The sequence below is a fragment of the Brienomyrus brachyistius genome, chromosome 6 (genome assembly GCF_023856365.1).
Source record: "Brienomyrus brachyistius isolate T26 chromosome 6, BBRACH_0.4, whole genome shotgun sequence".
In the NCBI taxonomy this organism is placed as follows: Eukaryota; Metazoa; Chordata; class Actinopteri; order Osteoglossiformes; family Mormyridae; genus Brienomyrus; species Brienomyrus brachyistius.
Genome location: NC_064538.1, coordinates 28,168,963 through 28,188,058, shown reverse-complemented (window position 1 = coordinate 28,188,058; position 19,096 = coordinate 28,168,963). Strand labels below are relative to the sequence as shown.

The following is a 19,096-nucleotide window of genomic DNA, read 5'->3' as shown; positions in this document are numbered from 1 at the left end:
CTTTCAAAGAAAGAAAAAAATGATATATTTGCCCGTTTAGGCCAATATCTTACTAGTACATTAAGCCATCGATTTTTATTCATTTCATCTTATTTAATTTGAACTGGGACGCATCATCAGTAATGTAACCTGGAGTCACTGGTTGTTTCGGGTCTTTCAACATCAGACACCCTCACCCAGGTGACCCAGCTGATGTTGATCAGACCCCAGCTGGCATCCCAGCAGCAACCTCCCATGGATCAGCCCTCCTTATCCACAGCCACCTTGTGGCCTTAACACACTTATACAAATAGCGTTGTTTATCACACTACATACGTACGTAACTTTAGGTAACATATAACTAATTACGTAATGCTATGTAATGCCGCAATGATGCTTGGAAGAGGCTAATAAAATTTTTTAAATAAAGGCATTTATCCAAAAAGAAGTTGATATCTTCTAAGGGCTAGATGGGGTATCAATGTGCTGGAGGGCCAAAGCCCTGTGTAATTAGCACAAGGAGTCGAATCAGGTGAGTTAAATGAGGGGAAACCAAAAACTGTGCAGGGCTCCGGCCCCCTAGGACTGGAGTTTGACACTCCTGCTGTAGATCGTCTGCTTACGCATGGCTTCACCACTCACCCATCAACAGCATCTCGCAGAGTAGCTGGAGGCAAAGTATCATTTGTACTCATTTCAATTCGTTTTAAAATACTGCAGAACAGCTCATATGTTAATTGTTGATATAGTCATTTGCAATATTTATTTTGTTGAAAGGACCGGTTTGCTTTTACAGTTGTAAAACACTGCCTTTATTTTCCCAAATATTTTTAAGAGACCTTCAACAGATTCTAAGGGGGATGTTTAAAAAAAGACTGTAAACTAGTTCATTTGAGAGACTGTGATGAAGCTTTCACTTTAGCTATAAAATGATGCACGATACATATAAAAAGGCTATTAAGAGCTAAATAAAAGCCTAAATAGTTAGAACTGTCTCTCACAGAAATAGATGATTACACACTTCTCTCATTGGAACAGCAGTAGTACGCATTTTATTTACTCGTGTTTGCACAAGGTGGATGATTGCTGTTTGCATTTGAATCTGGGCACATTTCACATAAAAACTGAAACATTATGCATTAGTTACTATTTTTTGGCAAATGAGTGCCCATAAAACAAGTTTAAGCTATTTTGTCATAGATTTTGTATTAAATTGTTGTGGATGAAGTCATTTTAACAGTGTTTAAAGGTAGCTACTAGCTAATGGTAGGTGTCTGCTGACAGAGCAAGTAATGTTACCTAGCGATGGTACAAGAGGGGCAGTGATGCTGCTATTGCCTGTGCACCAGAGGGCAGATATTTCAAATCAACAGCTCAGGCATTTAATCTGTGTTGCAATATGATCTGGTACAAGCCTGTTTAACCATAACCTAAAAAAATGGAAAAAATGCATTAGTCTAAAAGATCAATGAATTTTACAGATCAATACTGAATCATAATAAAAATGTACACAGTAAAAAAAAAAAACAAAAAAAAACAATAAAACAAGTTGCCATCAAGCTGAATATACATTAATAATCTAGAAAATCATGCCGGTTTAAAAACATTCGGAAGCAGAATTTATTGGTGTAAATGCTTGCTGCTGTGATTAGGGTGAAAAAAAACAAACATGATATACCATGAAACCACCAGAATCTTTAAAAATAAACATAATACAAATTTTTGGTCACATTTCCCATCACTAAACATACTAAGTATACTAATGTACACTTGGCCGCGTGCCCCAGCATTAAAAAAAAGGCTCAATTTGCAGTAAAATCGCCTACCGTAAACCCAAATAAATCACATTGCGTGATTCATGTAAATACCGTCCTCCCCCAAATTTGGCGCTTTGAAAGGAAACTCCTACAAATGCATATGCAAAATTGTCAGTCGCAAAATTAACTGTGTCAATGTCTTTCCATCGCTAACTTTTCACTGCATGTCTTTAGTAAATCTGACAGTACTATTTTAGTAACAATTGGGGATTTTAATAACAATTGAGGATTGGAGCTTGTACAAGCAGTTAATAAATCTTGCCCCAAGTCCAGTGGTATCACCCAATCCTAATCTAATTATTTCACCTGAAATGCAGGTGAATTTCTAGATGGCTTTAATAATTTTGAATTGAATTAATTACATTACATTGTTATATCGTACAAAACACAACACTAGGTACGTGAACATCTCAAGGTGGTCTATTTGAGACGCTTATCAAAGGCTACGTTCACCATCAATTATTTAGAGAAGGGACGTCTAGTGGCTAGTAGCCTATAAGCAGGCTTTTAAACTCAAAAATAGAAAGTAAGAATAGAAACAAATTCTTTTCTAATTGTGTTTATTTTAGTTAGTTTCGGAGTTTGTGCATTTCATTTTAGTTTAGTTTTCATGTTTCACTTGTGCCTTTAGATTTGTTTTAATTTAGATCCACAATATATATATATTTTGTTTCAGCATTCAATAATGATAATATCCTTTGTACTAAACTAATATAAATTTTGGCAGTTCAGAGAAAATCAATCAGGAAAAATCCCAAACACTAGGAAATCAGATTTAAAAACCAAATCAACAGCAGCAGTAAGAAACTTCTGGTTATTTCAAGATCCTACTCACCTTCCTAATATATGTAGTACAACACTGGTTAAATAATATCTGCTGCATTCACCGGGATGGCTAATTGGGCAAAGACAATCAGGCTTGAGACTAAAAACGTATACCGTACATTCATCAGTTACACTCAGGGTTTTGGTGACACAATTTGCTGGAGGAAGCTCTCATAGCCAGGTTGAGTGGCTATCCTAAAGTAGAGAGATGTGACTAACATCCCACCCACCCCTGTCAGTGGCCCAGGGACTTTGGCAGAGATTCAACGGACATCCTCAACATAATTGCTTCTGTCCAATGAAAACCACGTGTCCATTTTTTGCAGACCGTGACTTTCTACTCGACTGAAAATGCACATTCTTCTTTGTCTAGTGATAGAGTTCGACATGTAATTTGACTAAAAGAAAGGATGTTTCGTGAAGTCATTTATTTAATTAGTATATCCACTCAATGTCAGAAGAGTCCATCAAAACCATAAATCTTCTGCCTCTTATTTGGAACCCCTTTAACTAATTTACCTTAGCTGTTAACTGTCACCTAAAGCCAGAATAAATTTTGTGCCAGATACCACTATCACAGTAAGGTAATTCCCCAAGCTTCTTGTTTGAAAACAGTATCTAGTTAATATTTGTATTCATGATGGTTGTTTATAGGAATTACTTAATATTGTTAATTTTAACAATTAAACATTGATAACCAGATAAAATAAAACAATATTCTGCTTTTGTCCGCAGATTTAGACTAGCTGTCGATAACCTACGAGTTCTCAGAATATACTAACCAGAGAGACAAGGCTCAAAGTAAACATGTACCATTCGAATGCAGAACAGAATAACCACACAAGTCCACGGTCACCGATGACAATCCACGAAAGTCCATTTAACACATTAAATTGTTCACTGATGGCTGTGTAAAGATAGGTTTCTATTTGTGGTGCTAAGGATGTTTTAGGTTTATTTTGTAAAGTAGTTTCTCAGAAAATTTGTTTTCACACTCCTGAAATAAATGAATATTTGGATATATGTGCTTTTCATTGGACAGCAATGATATGCTCCAATAAAATGGCACCAGAGCCTTCTTATGTGTATGGGAACATGCTTATCAGTTATCTGATTTGGACGACCCCCACAGAATACAGTAGCGTAGTGCTGGGCAATATAAATAATATATAGACTTATTGACCCTGATAATACCAAGGGCAAATTTGCTGTTCCATCTGCTGGAGGGCTGATCGAAGGGGTAAATCGCAAAATGTGGGACAAATCATGTTCTGGATTGATTCAAAAGAAAATTAAAAACATTTTTTTCCCCAATATGGAATGACCCTGTAAAAATAAGGGACAGGTGGCAACTCCACCAGTAATGTCAAACTCATTCCCTGGAACAAGCAGAGGCAATCGGAGAAGAAAATCCGGCAAAACTCGACAATCAATTCAATATGACATCTTTTTTCATGCTTTGAATTTAAGGGGAATCCTGAGGGGAATTTAAGCAAAAATGGAGCCTTCATGTAAAGAAACAATGATGATAATTGATAATTATCATTACATTTACTGGAGCTGTCACAATTGTGAATAAACTTGATTACTCGAATATTATAAAGCACTGATTAAAGTTTTTCTTCTCAATCACTTGGCAGTATATGGCAGAAGGAAGACGCCACACTCAGGATGAGGGTCTAAATAAAGAGTGCAAGCATCATTCGTGCGGAAGCACTTCACATTAAAAGTGAATGAGAATGTAGTTGTCTGTCAATATTGCAAAGCAGAACTTATACCACCAAAGCACAACTACAATGCAAATACATCCTAAAAGTAGACATTCAGGTTTGATTGACTCAATAATGCGAGGTTAGCCATAGATATGTCCCATTTAGCTTCTTGAAGTAGCCTAGCCTGCCTTTGTCATTAGTTTGACTTAAATTATTTTGCTTATTATGTTCCCTGTATGTCAAAATAATCACTGCTAAAACGAAGGTTAGCCCTGTTGCATAGCCACATCATTTTACATAATACAGTACATAGCAACCAAAAAATTAAGGTGCTGTGTGCTTTGAGTAAAGCTGAACGATACCAGGAAAAATTCACATTGTAATATTTAGTAGTAGAAAATAAACTATATAGCCAAACAGAACTTATTTACCAACAAAAGTGGGTCAAATATGCTGTCGATGTTACCTTGAGATGTGCCAACGACACAAAGCAGCGCTGACAATGCGCTTGCTTTTGCACAATACTGTCCCTATGGAATACAAAATACATCCATACTTCGTGACCAGTTCTTGTTCGCTTTTCTTCTCTTCACTAATTTTTCAATTTCTCACAAATATGCCACACATTCAGTCCAATAGCAAGGATGAAAATAATTATGTTTGGCTCTGAGATCGCATGCAATGCTCATACAAAAGGAGCGGCAGTAAACTTTAGACTGATCCTTTTAAACCCATACTAGATAATGATAATTTGGAACCATCATTAAAATTGTAAAGCTTGCCAAGTTTGGTATCCTGTGACTAAGTAAAAATGTTTTAGCACAACTTATTAATGGTTTAAACCCAGCAGACCTTCACGGTCCTTGCAATGTCGATATTGCCATTGCACATCGTGCAAGCCTAATGGTACAATAGAGCACTTGGTAGCACTGTCGCCACAAACTGCTGATTTGTGTGTGAGGAGTCTGCATGTTCATCCTGTCTGTGGGTGACTTTTTCGTGGCTCATGTGATCCAAAACATTAAACTTAGGTGAACTGGAGTGCCTAAATTGTCCATATGTGTAGCTGAGTGTGCACCCTGCAATGTGTGATTGGTTCCTGCCTTGCACCAATTGCAATGTACATATTAATGATATATTACATATTACTCAACGAATCATCAGATTAAAATCAATAGATTACTTGATTATTGAAATAAACTGATAGTGACAGGAGAGAAAATGGAGAGAAAAAAAATGTGATAAAATACTTGGCCATATCACCCCTCCTTATTCTAGGGTATACTTCTTAAAGTGCATTTTGAGTTTGCAGAATGGAGTAGTATGGAGCAATTACACTAAACAATTACACCAAAGTGGACTTTGGAGGTAAAACGTGCTCGGGCATGGTATGGATCAGCTAGTGTGAGTACACCCTTAATAGTGTCACTTCTGTTTCTCAAAATCAATTGCAATACTCAACTGGTCCTGGACTTCAAATCAAACCATACTCCAAGCCAAAACAAACTAAAGAGCAGCAATGGCCATACCTTGGACCGAAGCCGTTGCCTCCTCACTGGTACAGGGAGGCTTCCCCCAGATTCCTTGTTCTGTCCAAGCCAAGGCCGGAAGGCTAGTTTTGCAGCCCTTGATGAGAGCTCACAGTGGCTTTCACATCTACTTGTTACCTACAACCACACTGCCAAACCAAGCAACATTAAGCACCATTCCCTGTATTACCACATCTTACGTAAACTTACGAGAAAGGCTTTCACCTACCCAGATCACCATTAAACATGCCCTTTCAAACCAAGGTGAAGCCAGAAATTCAATACCAGGAAACTCCTGTTCACAAAAAATCTTGACAATGATGTTACCTTAACAAGCACTTATAAATGTAATGCTCTGCTACTTCAAGTTATCTGATAAGCTCTGTACTAGGGTTGCAAAATTCTGGGAATTTTCAAAGTTGGAAACTTTCCATGGGAATTAACAGAAATATATGAGAAATAACGGGAATACATGGGAATTAATGGGAATAAACTGAAAATTTGCTAAACTGCAGGAAAAATATCTTGATGGCACTAATAGTGATATCATTGTGTAACCAAGTGCTTGTGAGTAATTATGTATGCGTAAAAACACCCCAAAATAAGCATCTGCATCAAAACGCAATGCTTACAAGTCATATTCTATGCTGCATTATTCATACAGCTTGCTTTCTTTGCCATATCCGTCAGCTTACGTGGAGTTCCACGGATTTCAATATTTCAAAATTCCTCAGCTTCCTTAACTTCCCATGGAAAGTTTCTGAAAAGTTTACAGAAATATTCCACCCTTTGCAACCCTACAGGTGTGTACTGAAGTTTAGTCCACTGCCAAGAAAGTACCAACTACAAAACAGTACTGACTACCACACTTATTAGAAAATAGATCCTTCTCACAAAACTTTGAAGTCAAATGTTTAAAGAAACAGCTGGGTTTGACACAAACATGTAAAACTCATGTTTTGCTAGGATGTGGGATAGGGAGTATTATTGGAATTGCTTTACCTTAATTACATTTTCTGACCAAATGAAAATAAAAAAAATGTTATGCCTTGTAAAAGTCACAGTGACTTCACTTTAGCCAACTGCTAGAACTAATGCTAAGCCATAACATTAAAGAGCAAACATAATGAATAACGAGGCCACAGTGAGTTAAAAGAGCAGCATAACCTATATTACAAGAGCTACAACAAATCAATAATGTTAATAATAGAATGGGTAATAAAAATACAGCCAACCCATCTGCATCGCGACTTTCCTCAACACAGTTTCAATATCAGTCAGCATAAGAAATTAAATGGGAATTTGTGGTGAGTTTTAGAAAAGCAACAGATGACTAACAAAATAGATTAGTAACTCATAAATGCGTAAAATATATTTACAGTGCTACTTCGGAGAACATCAACAGCTCTATTTTAACGATGTAATGCAAAATGTAACTGGGAACAGAGACTTTATTTTTTATTTTGGGTCTACAGTTTGCAAAATATAAATAAAAATGCAAGCTTTGTTCAAACAAAACACAACCTACAGTTTTTAAGGTGTTTTGAAATTTGAAGATTTAGCTCTTCTGCCAGTGATCTCTCCTTGCCCGCACCGCTGCCAGCATACACTACTTTGTTAGTACCGGCACATGCAGTTCAACACCATGCCTTCTAAAGTCCTCATTTACATCCAACGGACATCCATCATGCATGGCAATGTTACGCAACATACAACATGCCACAAAGAATGCCATGACCTTCTGAGGCTGCATTGTAATGTTCCATCTTACTTACAACATCTGAAACACATTTTCAGCGATCCAAATGTCCTTTCAATTACAGTACGTGCTTACTTCTGATAATGAAATCAAAAGATTTTTTAATGATACAGTTTGTTCCTTACTTAATATATCCATCCATCCATTTTCCAAACTGCTTATCCTACTGGGTTGCGGGAGGTCCAGAGCCTATCCTGGAAGCAATGGGCACGAGGCAGGGAACAACCCAGGATGGGGGGCCAGCCCATCGCAGGGCACACTCACACACCATTCACTCACGCATGCACACCTACGGGCAATTTAGCAAGTCCAATTAGCCTCAGCATGTTTTTGGACTGTGGGGGGAAACCGGAGTACCCGGAGGAAACCCCATGACGACATGGGGAGAACATGCAAACTCCACACACATGTAACCCAGGCGGAGACTCGAACCCGGGTCCCAGAGGTGTGAGGCAACAGTGCTAACCACTGCACCACCATGCCGCCCCTACTTTATATATATTGATTTTATTTTGGTGTTTTATTGAACAATATAATTACATGAAAGGACCAGTTGTACTCTATAATAAAACATATATAAATGAAATAGAGGTGGCATGGGGGGGGCAGTGGTTAACACTGTTGCCTCACACCTCTGTCATGTACCCATGTTTCTAAAAGACGCCATTTAAATACATTTAACAATGCGCCACTGACTTTAGACATTGCTATTTTAATTAACAAAAACTATGTGCTGACAATGTGCCCAGCCACGCCTCATTTAAAAGACTACTCCCTACAAGTAGAATGTCGGAGCAAAATCATTTGCTATTTTGAAGAGGTGCGCACATGGGGTGAAAAAAATGCGCTGGTATAAACTTAGCAAGACCACTTTGCGTGGGTGGAAAATAGGCCTCAGGTGTGTTTATTGCAGCCCCTCATGTGATACCTCGCAGTAACTTCACAGTGATCTGTGTATGTCACTGTTCTTGTATCTTTCTCTGCCATTTTAGTGGGCCTGCATACCTAACCCCCAAGATGTGAATGGTTCAACCATAACTGACAAGGAATTTTGTCATATTGATTGCATTTTTGTAATTTGGTGTATAAAACTGTGTGTAGTGGCGTAACCAACTAGCAACATTAATGCTGGTGTGTTAAGCATAGTTCATATTTCACTTTTCTGTGCCGTTATGGTCCACACATGGACTTGTGTACGTACCACATTTGTCCATGGACACAGATGGTTGCAGGTAGGTGCATGTGTACAACATTAATATTCCACCAGACCAGCAGAGGGCAGAAGTATAGCAACAAACAAATACAGGAAAAGAAGTGAAATGGAAAACTTTTATGAAGAGTTTCGAGTTATTAGGCTTGGGTAATATTGTAGTAATATCGTACACCGTGGTATTTCGAAATTTCAGCGACATAGATAGGATCACACCAGCCCCCATTAAAATACAAGGATAGCATTGCTGCTGAAAATACTATATACCATGGTATAAAAGAACTTTAGCAAGATAGATCTCTGTTTCTATGCCACTTTATCACTTTAAAAATAAACCCACTACTGTGGAAAGGTTTTATTACAACTGTGATTTAGAAAATAAAAAAAAAAAACACCTCAATGTTTTTTAAACAAACCATTTGCATTTTTATTTAAACCTTGTGTTTTGCCCCAAATAGTCGATTCATTGATCGTCATGATTAATCAGTTATAATAATCATTTGGCAGTTCTATATGACCCTCAGAAGCATATCAAAAACCAAAAGAGAGTACAAAGTGAAAAGTGCAATGTTGATACTGTGACAAGCCACATTTTCACCCATATTTATAAAATAATATTGTTGTAGAATGGATCTACACCTGTGAACTGTGCCTGCAGTAGGGTCAGGCAGTAAACAATTAGAGATTCACCAATCCAAATATCAGTACCGGCACCGATCCATGTGTATTAGAGGGTTCAGGTATTGGCCATGTCCAAGAATTTTTGATCTACGTCCAATACTTACTTATGCATTTTGTAAAAAGACAGCTCCTATTTCTTGTTAAATCGATTTGTATAATCAATCAGTAGCAAGACAGCTCTCTCCCATTTTAGATTTGTTTTTTTGTTTTCGCACCATTTAAGCTGAAGACTAACTGCCACTTAGTCTGTTTGCACCCAATGGGTGTGAGCGAAGTGACTTCCACCTGCCGTGACGTCATGTGCATACCCCTTGCAGTAGGAGTAGCGTAAGAACATCAGATAAGTGGGTGACGATCTGAAAGTCTTTTACGCTTTTAACAACTAGTAGCACAGCGATTTACAATCTTTGTAAAAACTAAGTTAGAAGGTTGAAGTAGCATTTAGTGGAAAATTCCATTAAACAAAGTGCACGTAATTGCGCAAGACGAGTAATATGCAAACAGCAATGGATGGGAATCACTAGCTTGGGCTGTTTTGCACACTTGCTACAGCTTGTGATACATGAGGGGCTGGTATTGTAACAAAGTGTAAGTGACGCTGTTGGCAGTGGGAGAAAAACTGTGGGGCATTTTAAGCATTCACCACTATCTTGGAAGATACTAAAACTGAACTGCAAATACTTTAAAAAATGCTTAAAACAAGATATATAAATAAGGTATATACAGAATGTTATGTATGTTTCTAATAGCCTAAAGATGCCATACATTTTCTTCATATGGATTTACTAGCTAAAAAAATTTATAAAGTATAAATATTTACATTATATTTTTATTATATTAAAATATTAAAGTAAAAAGAATTTTTGTTTCAGAATCTGTATCGGTGGTTGTGCATTGGAATCAAATAGGAACTGAAATAACATATTGGCCATTCTCTATAAACATGTACATTTATCGTAATATATATTATAATTATAAAAAAATGATGCACTTTAATAGACAGCACACATCAGCCTATCATTTCCCAAAAATAAATTCAATTCTAACCAATCATATGGTAGTCTTTTAAGAATTCCCAACGAACACACAGAAATGTTGGTTGAGTTAGTGGAACACACCACATGTCACTGTTTTGGTGAAATACGCGAGTCATGGGAGAGATGAGAATTCTCTCAGAGGAAACTTCAAATGTTGGTGAAGAAAGCGACAGCATGGCAACATTTTTTAAAAAAAGGAGATAATGTGGATAAACAAGGTAAAAATACGTTGGCGGTGTGGTGGTACTTTGGCTATTTAAAGTCTGACACACAACAGACTGGTGATGTGAATTGTAAACTCTGCTAAGAACTTGTGCCAACTAAAACTGGAAATACTATGAGGCAATCAGAGAAAAAGCCCAGCAACAGACAACTGCAAGTGTGTCGTTTATCATCACACCTGAATATAATATATATAGATACATATACACACACACACACACACATATATATATATATACACACACAGTACTGTGCAAAAGTCTTAGGCAGGCAAAGAAAATAATGTTTAGATTATCCTTGTGTTGGTGTAAAACTATGATATTATGCCTGTCAAAGTATGTCAGCTTAGCCATTTCAGAACCTAGTATTCTTATAAAATCCTAGTATTTGCAGCGACTGTCCAGTGCAGCCATGTATTGTTTGACTTGGCCACTAGCACACCTCATCCAGCCAGTCAATCTGTCACTGCCTTTTTAAACCAATATATTTAATTATTTAATTGAGCTGTTGGTGAAACTGAACAAAATCATGGAACGGCTGAGGAGCCCCTGAGGAGAAGTTTGGGAACTGAAGCGGTGTTCATCTAGCCATCCAACTAGATATCAGTAACTTTATAGAAAGCAGAAGAAATTATTACTAGTTTTTGTGTTATTCTTTTTTGCACATGCTCTAAAGTTAAACTGTGTTTTTTGTTCTAAACCAAAGTACACCTGCTACCCAGATAAACAGCTTTAAACATTTCTTTGGACTGCCTAAGACTTTTGCACAGTTTGTGGCCCATTCATTTGTGGCCATTTTTTATGCTCTGAATCTGCTTGGCAGGAATCCTAAGGGAATTTTAGAAAATAAGTGAGCGTTGAAGTAAATGAGTTGAATTATTACTAACTCATATGAAAAAAAAATGATAAAATGCTTTGCCTTAACACCCTGCCCTAGCCTGCAAGAAAACATTTTCAAGCACCCATGCACAACGACTTGGAAAACCAAAGCTAAAAACAAAGGAGCTCTTCAGGCTGTACAGGATAAGTTGAACTTAGAAAACAATAGAGAGTTAGCTACATCAGTAACTATACATGAAGCATGCACCTTATTATAGGATAATAAAGAAGCATGTGATACTTTGTTCTCAGGGAAAAATTAAACAACTTTACCTCAGTCACACATGGCTCCAGATTTTTTTATTGTGCCAAATTCTCCTGTCTTTCCTGAACATCACATGGACCAGCTCTTCTGGCTTCGAATCAGACAGTAGGAACAAACAAATGATTAGATAAGGTAAACACAAATGCTACTGGTTATGTGCTTTTGTGTGTTGACAAAGCCTGGCAAGAAACAATAGCTTAAAATGGTGGGCAACTCAGAGACACAAGGAACAACTGCTAGATTAAATCATTAAAAGTTGCACATAAACTGACAAAACAGTGTCGACCAAAGCCTCAGATGTTTGCAGTTTCCTCGTGTGCTCAAGCAACTTACAAGTCAAGAAGGGTAGAGAAGTGCTACAGTGTTTTCTAAGAACTTGCCAACGTCCAATCCCAATCTGTCATGCTCACCCCACACTGGCCTCCCCTCTGTTAGTGCGTTAATTAATTAATGAAGTAACTGATATTGCCTGGCTAGTATTCCTCACCCCAGACTGGAATTTCTATTCAAAATGAACAACAGTGAGATCCCGCAAAAACACCATCATTCAGGGTATGACTGCAGGCTAGTTTCCTTGGGATTTTGTTCGTATCATGCACTTTACAAGTCACACCTCCTCATTGCTGCCAGAACACAACAGATGGAACAGCAGAGCACTGATATGTGCCTGCCCACTACCTTATGCAAATTAAGAACATGTACAAGCTCTGAAAAGAATGCTGAGACAAAATTTATTTTTAAAGAAATGCCCCACTGTATCAGGCCTGGGCTTGTCCAGCTTGGAAGCACTGGTATAGGCGAGGGAATTTAGAGCACCATTTTTAGGTTTTATTCATCACATGGCCTGCAGAAATCAGATCAACTGAAAGCAGGCTACTGAAACTAAGAATTTTCCCCCACCTTCCCTCCCTTTGGCATGAGAGAACCTTTGGATACTAGGCATGTAACGATTTGCCCAAATCACGATTTGGTTCGATTCATGATATTAGGCTCATGATTCATTTTCCAATGATATTTTTGAAGGAAAAAATAAAATTATTACCAAAAAATGTAACGTTTTCCCTCATTCTTAATTATTCCTTTTGTTAAATTTAAAAAATACTTTTGTTTAATTTTTTTTACCAATAATTATTTATAAACATGTGTAAAAGTTGGAGTAAAACATAGTAGCCTATTAACTAAACTTTTAATTTCAGTAAGATGAAAAAAAGTTACAAAATAAAAAAAGACATACCACTTCTTAATAACCTTTTCCCAAGACTCAGTGTTACTTCTGTAGGTTGCATCATGGCACTTTTTCACTGCTACCAAGAACCAAGCTGTACCTGACCCATACCACAAACTGAAGGTTTCCCATTGTAAATTGTGCAAGCCGTACCCGAGCCGGAACCACGCTGACATGGCCCTACTTACTAGGAGGGCTGAAAACATGACTAAATCAAGCTGGTTGCGTTACCATCGTTTGACTGATTGAAATGCAGGGAGATTCTGGTGTTCTGCATCAACATGTATGGATTATCTGAAAAAGGGCATATTTTATATATTATTCATTACTTGATGTATTGTACATCGCGATGTATTGACACATTCCAATAACTTGGAACTTAATTTCCAAGCTCCTGTTTAAAAAAGTACTAAAGAACAGCTGAATGGAATGGATTAGTAATGCAAATTTACGCAAGCAAATGCTAGTTCTGCTAGTATCTGATGCTAAGATAACACAGCAATTCAATCAGACATGGTTGTGGAAATTCGCACATAATAAATCATGATGTACACATTGTGAAGAGTTAGTAAGCATCTCTGGGGTGTACGTCACTGTTACTCTCCAAACCTGACAACCTTTTTGCAGTGGAAAACCAAAGCAAGCTGGAACCACTCTATAACTAGACTATCTTCATGGTATGGGGCGGATACAGGTTATTTCCTGTATGCCACTGGAAAAACACCACAAGTTGGTTGCTGGTAGGGGGGCCTTCATCTGTCTAAAACAATGCAATTATGGCTTGGTAAATTTCAGTTAACTTTTTTTTTTCCGCGATTCAAATTATAAAATTGCCCCATAATTTATTGTTACATGATTTATCCTTACATTCCTACTGGATACTCTCAGTAATTGCCCAAAGTATATGAAGCAGACGCTGAACCTGAATTGAAGAACAGTTACCTGGATGCAGCACAAAGGTGGGGAGGGTGGAGGGCCCCAGACAACCATCAACACACACACCTATCACAACATGTGGCCGAGATGAAGACAACTCAGCAACCCCAGTGTTTTATCCATCTCTGATACTACTGTCTTATGTCTCAAAATGACCCACCCAATATACTCAAACTAGGGCTGCATTATATCACATTGCAATCATCACAATTATATGGTAATCATAATAATAACTAGAGCTGGTGTAAGCATTTGTCTGGATGCCAGATTTTCAACACTATACCGACATTTACTGACACCCACAATTTCGTAAACAGATTAGCAGCACACCTAAAATATTAATGATAGGCAAATGCCCATAAGTTAGTAAACTGTACAAATTCAGCATTTCTTTATGTTTACTAAATTCGGTTAGAGGAGTTAGAGGAGCCACATACTAGTGTTTTGGTATATTATGGAAGAGATAAGCACTGAAGTGTGGTTATGAAAGGGACAGCTCAGCAACCACATCATCTGTTGAAAGAGGAAATATTGTAGATAAAGTAAAAAAAAAAAAAAAAAAAAAAAAAAAGACACCCCAAAACTTATACAGATTACTATGTTACGGGTGTCACAATATGCCTTTCATTAATATTTTGCGCACAATACTAATCTTACCAAATTGTAGGCCTAATTAAACAGAAGTGAAGATTTCAGATCCAGAGAGTACAAATCTAGACCAAGATTTTGTTAGAGGTGACGAGTTGAGTACTCTGTGACTCTTTATACTGGTTGGTTGAAACAAAATCATGGTCTGTATTTGTACTCTCTGGACCTGAAGTCTCCACCTCTGCAATTAAATGACCGTACAATACCAAAAAGACGGCATTCGAACAAATGTTTTACATCAGCCATCTGAAGGACAGATGATTATTGTGCATGCGGCATATAATTGCGACGAGATACCGTGCATCTCTAGCTAAAACTTTTGACGTCTAAATCTATCAAAACAACCTGACTGTCCTGTCGCCAGGAAAACATGACAGCCATCCATTTGCTATACCTGCTTGATCTATGCATGATCGCTGGGATCCGGAACCTATCCTGGAAGGTACAGGTGCAAGGAAAGAAATAACTCAAGATGTGGCATGTTGGAAATTAAAAGGAGCAAAGGGCAAAAATGTCCAAAGAAATTTCAAAATGCCCATAAAAACCATGATTGTGGAAGTGAAGTTTGTGAAGTTTTCAAAAAAAAAATTTTGTTACCTTAAGCAATCTTTTATTCATTTCACTTGATTTCCATTTCTTGACTTCAGTGCTTATTGCTTCCATAATTTACCACAACAGTCACATGTAGCATGTTTTGCTTACCGAATTTAATAAGTATAAAAATACGTGGAATATATACAGATTACTAACTTTTGGGTGTCACAATACTCATCTCATTAGTACTTTAGGCATACTAATAATTTGCTTATGAAAATGTGGGTGAAAATAACGTTCAAATCCTGCCAAAAAGCTGGCGTCCATTATCTAATGCCCTGTAATGACATAGTTTATTGTTGTGAAAATAAAATTAAACGGTCAATTTGATTTTCTGGAAGAAAATTATTCATTTCGATTACTCGACCAATCCGTAAAAGTGTCGATAGATTAATCCATAGAGAAATAGTCGTTAGTGGCAGCCCTAACATTGATATATTTTCAAAATGAGATATAGGATAACACAATACCGTTTATATCAACATACTTTTTATTGTGTGTTAAAACCAATAGTGTTCCTTTCTAGATGTAAACAAGCAACTTCAGTCATGGTGTTGCACAAACTCCCACAATGTACAGCTAAAAAATTAAACCGGGGTGAGTTTCCTGAAGTCTTCTTAACACTACGTCATTCGTTAAAAGATAGAACTTACGAACGATGTAGCGTTAACAAGGCTTCGGGAAACTCACCCCATTCACTAATTGTTTCTCGGGGTAGTTTTTGGAGGCAAAGAATAATTGTTACTTGCTTCCTTTAAATTTAAATCATTGCAGATCAGCTCATAGGTTAAATATCATAATATGCAATATTTGTTTTATTTTGTTGAAGGGATCGGTTTGCATTTACAGTTGTTAGACACTGCCTTTTATTTTTCCAAATATTTTAAATGGACCTTCAACAGTTTATAAAGGGAATGTTTAAAAAAAGACTGTAAACTAGTTCATTTGACAGACAGTGATGAAATTTTCACTTGATCTATAAACTAATGCATTATACATATAATAAGGTTTTCAAGAGCCAAAAAGCATAAATAGTTAAAACTGTCCCCTGCTTTCTCTCACACAAACAGATGATTGCAAACTTCTTTTTGGAACAACTGTATGATGCTTTTTATTTGCTCATATTAGCATAAGATAGTTTGCATTTATGCGTGAGCCTCAAAGTTTTTGTAAATGCTCCATTTTTTAGACAGTGGGGGCAATAGTTGCTCCCAAAATATTTTTCAAATTTCGTACACTGGGCCAACCCATCGCAGGGCACACAAACACACCCACCACTCACTTACAGTCACACCTTGGCATGCTTTTGAACAGTGGGGGAAAACTGGAGAACCTGGAGGAAACCTCATGATTACAAGAGGAGAACATGCTGACTTCACACATATGGAGCCATGGACTTGGGTCCTAAAGATACAAGGCAACAGTGCTAACCGAGATGCCCCCTAAAACATGACATATTCAACAAATAACTGTAGTTTGTAATATTTCCTGTCTGATCAATCAGTCTGAGCGACCAAACTTTGGGATGCAATGCAGAAAGACACACTTAAGCAGATACAGGGTTAAAACAGTTTTTCCACTCTGCCACTAAAAGCAATAATACAAAAAAAGCAATGTGTTTATCATTTCAATGTAGGCCCTCCTACCCAAGACTTCATTTCTGGAATGTGTTGTGAGCTAAGAAATGTTTGTCTTTTCCAAAGAATCATGTTGTTACCCAGAATAAAGATAAGGTTTCTTCACGTGTCTTTTGGCATGCATAAGCCCCTTGGAGGAGTTGGCTGACAGACACTTGAACTTACTGGCTACAAATATTCAACAAATAGAAATCAATGTACACATATTACCTATCAAAACATATGCAGTTAATAATGTCCCAAAATTATGCTGAACTTGGGGGTTGAACTTGAGGTCAAGTTTCTTTCTCTTCGCAATCCAAGGGGCATGTCTGCTAATTTTTATATCCAAAAAAAAAACATTACCAATTCCCCTCATTCAGCACAAAAGGAGAAATGGTATGGTCCAGTCTTTTCTAGAAAGCCAAACTAACATTTTTAAACTACCTGAGAATTTTTTAAACTCGAACCATACAGGTACTACCTGTAATGACCACTCATAGCCTAGCCGGCTCGATACTATACCGCCTGACTTTATAACTACGCCTGTTAGCTTCTTAGCGACTGGACCTTCAACACACTAGACATTAGACTTTATACACTAGATAACTTAATTCAGAGTGTTTTCTACGTAGCTACAGACATATGACTCTGTCACGCTATGATATGATATATTTATTGGCGAATATGTGGATAAAACGCTGGTGGACAGTTGTGCTAACTATGCTAACTGGAGGCTATGGACGCCACCTCTATTACTAGCTAAATAATACCGCTCAGAAGCTAAATGGGTTGCTACAAAAACAACCAATGGACTGCAAACGAGACTGTATTTAATTTTTGACAAATCACTACCAAACGAAAACAGCGGCCCAACTTCTGTCGAGCGTCCAAATGTCCGCTAACCCACTCCACGCAAGCTATCCTACTCTTACCGCACAGCAGCATACCACAAGAGGCTAGCTATCTACGTGCGTTATCGCCCAACAGCAGCTCATTCTTTACATAGAAAAAAAACATTTTTATATCAACGGAATGTAAGCCTGAGTTAGTATATACCTGAATTTACGAGTAACCTCCACAAGCAGCTTGCTGTCTCAGCTGTAACTAGCCAGTTCCCATAACTGAGGGAGCCAGCTAGGTGGTCGCCTGTCCGCCTTCCCGTTCCTGTCACACGTTAAAGCCCATCCTCCTCCTCGCGAGTTGCTGCGCTGCCTACAGAAAATGATTGACAGTTGGTTTCACCAGTCGAGCTTGAGAACATATGATTGACAGAGTAATTACGCCAATCGAAATGAAAATGTTTTGGATGTTGTTTCTTTTGGCGAGTGTTATTGGCTCAAACTGAGCCAGAAATGCGAGGAAGCTGTCTTGGAGGGAATATGCTTTGTGGATGTTTAAACAGGAGCAGGCGCGATCATCGTAATGTGTGTTAAAGTAAATTAACATTCTGTTGGCACTCATCATCATTCATTTTATATAAAATAAAGGAGCAAGAAAAAAATCCATTTCCATTTTTTTAGTTAGTTTACTTCATGTTGGATTTTTAAACTCTGACTTCATATGTGAGTTTAAAAATATATCTCTGATACTACATCAAAAAAGGATGTCCGAGGACAAATACATTTTAGACTCAGTCATTGTACAAAGATCGCAATATAGTATAGAATAGATCAGTGGGTCTGCCAAAGAAGGGATGTTTTAGAGTTGCCAACTCTCACGTATCTGGCGTGACACTCACAGGGTTTGCAGGTTCGATCAGCTGGCTGGTGTGAGATTTTCGAGACAAGTCTGCACACCCATTTACAAGGTAATAAAACTGCTACATACATTGAAATGCGTGTGCATGTGTGTGCAGATCTCAAATTGAAAATCTCACTCCAGCCAGCTGACCAAAGCTGGCAACCGTGATGTTCATTAACACAAAGTAAATTTACAATATGTTGTACCTTGCTTAGATTTATAGCAGTTTTATAATTTGATTTTTATTCTAATTACAATATACTTGTATATAGACAACCTAATTCACCCAGCATTCAGTACAAATATTGCTTCATTCAATCCAGGGTGAAATTCTTATGCGTACAGCAGCAAGGCACATAAACTGCACACAAATAAACATATAGTGCAAAACAAGACCAGTTTCTTTCACTTCATATATCA

General features: G+C 37.5%; 1 protein-coding gene across 5 annotated transcripts in view; it reads right to left on the bottom strand.

Moving 5' to 3' along the window:
• The window catches only part of rnf41 (ring finger protein 41), a 30,370-nt gene extending 12,235 nt beyond the window's left edge, over positions 1-18,135 (bottom strand). Inside the window, exons 1-3 of one of the 5 annotated variants that reach the window (XM_049016141.1) lie at positions 17,993-18,134; positions 11,923-12,005; positions 5,863-6,011 (exon numbers count right to left, since the gene is read on the bottom strand). The gene's annotated coding sequence lies outside the window, so the exon portion shown is untranslated. Of the gene's footprint in view, positions 1-5,862; positions 6,012-11,922; positions 12,006-17,992 lie in introns of all 5 variants that reach the window. The other 4 variants (XM_049016140.1, XM_049016142.1, XM_049016139.1 and 1 more) reach the window with 4 other exon arrangements.
• Between the last annotated feature and the right edge of the window lie 961 nt (positions 18,136-19,096).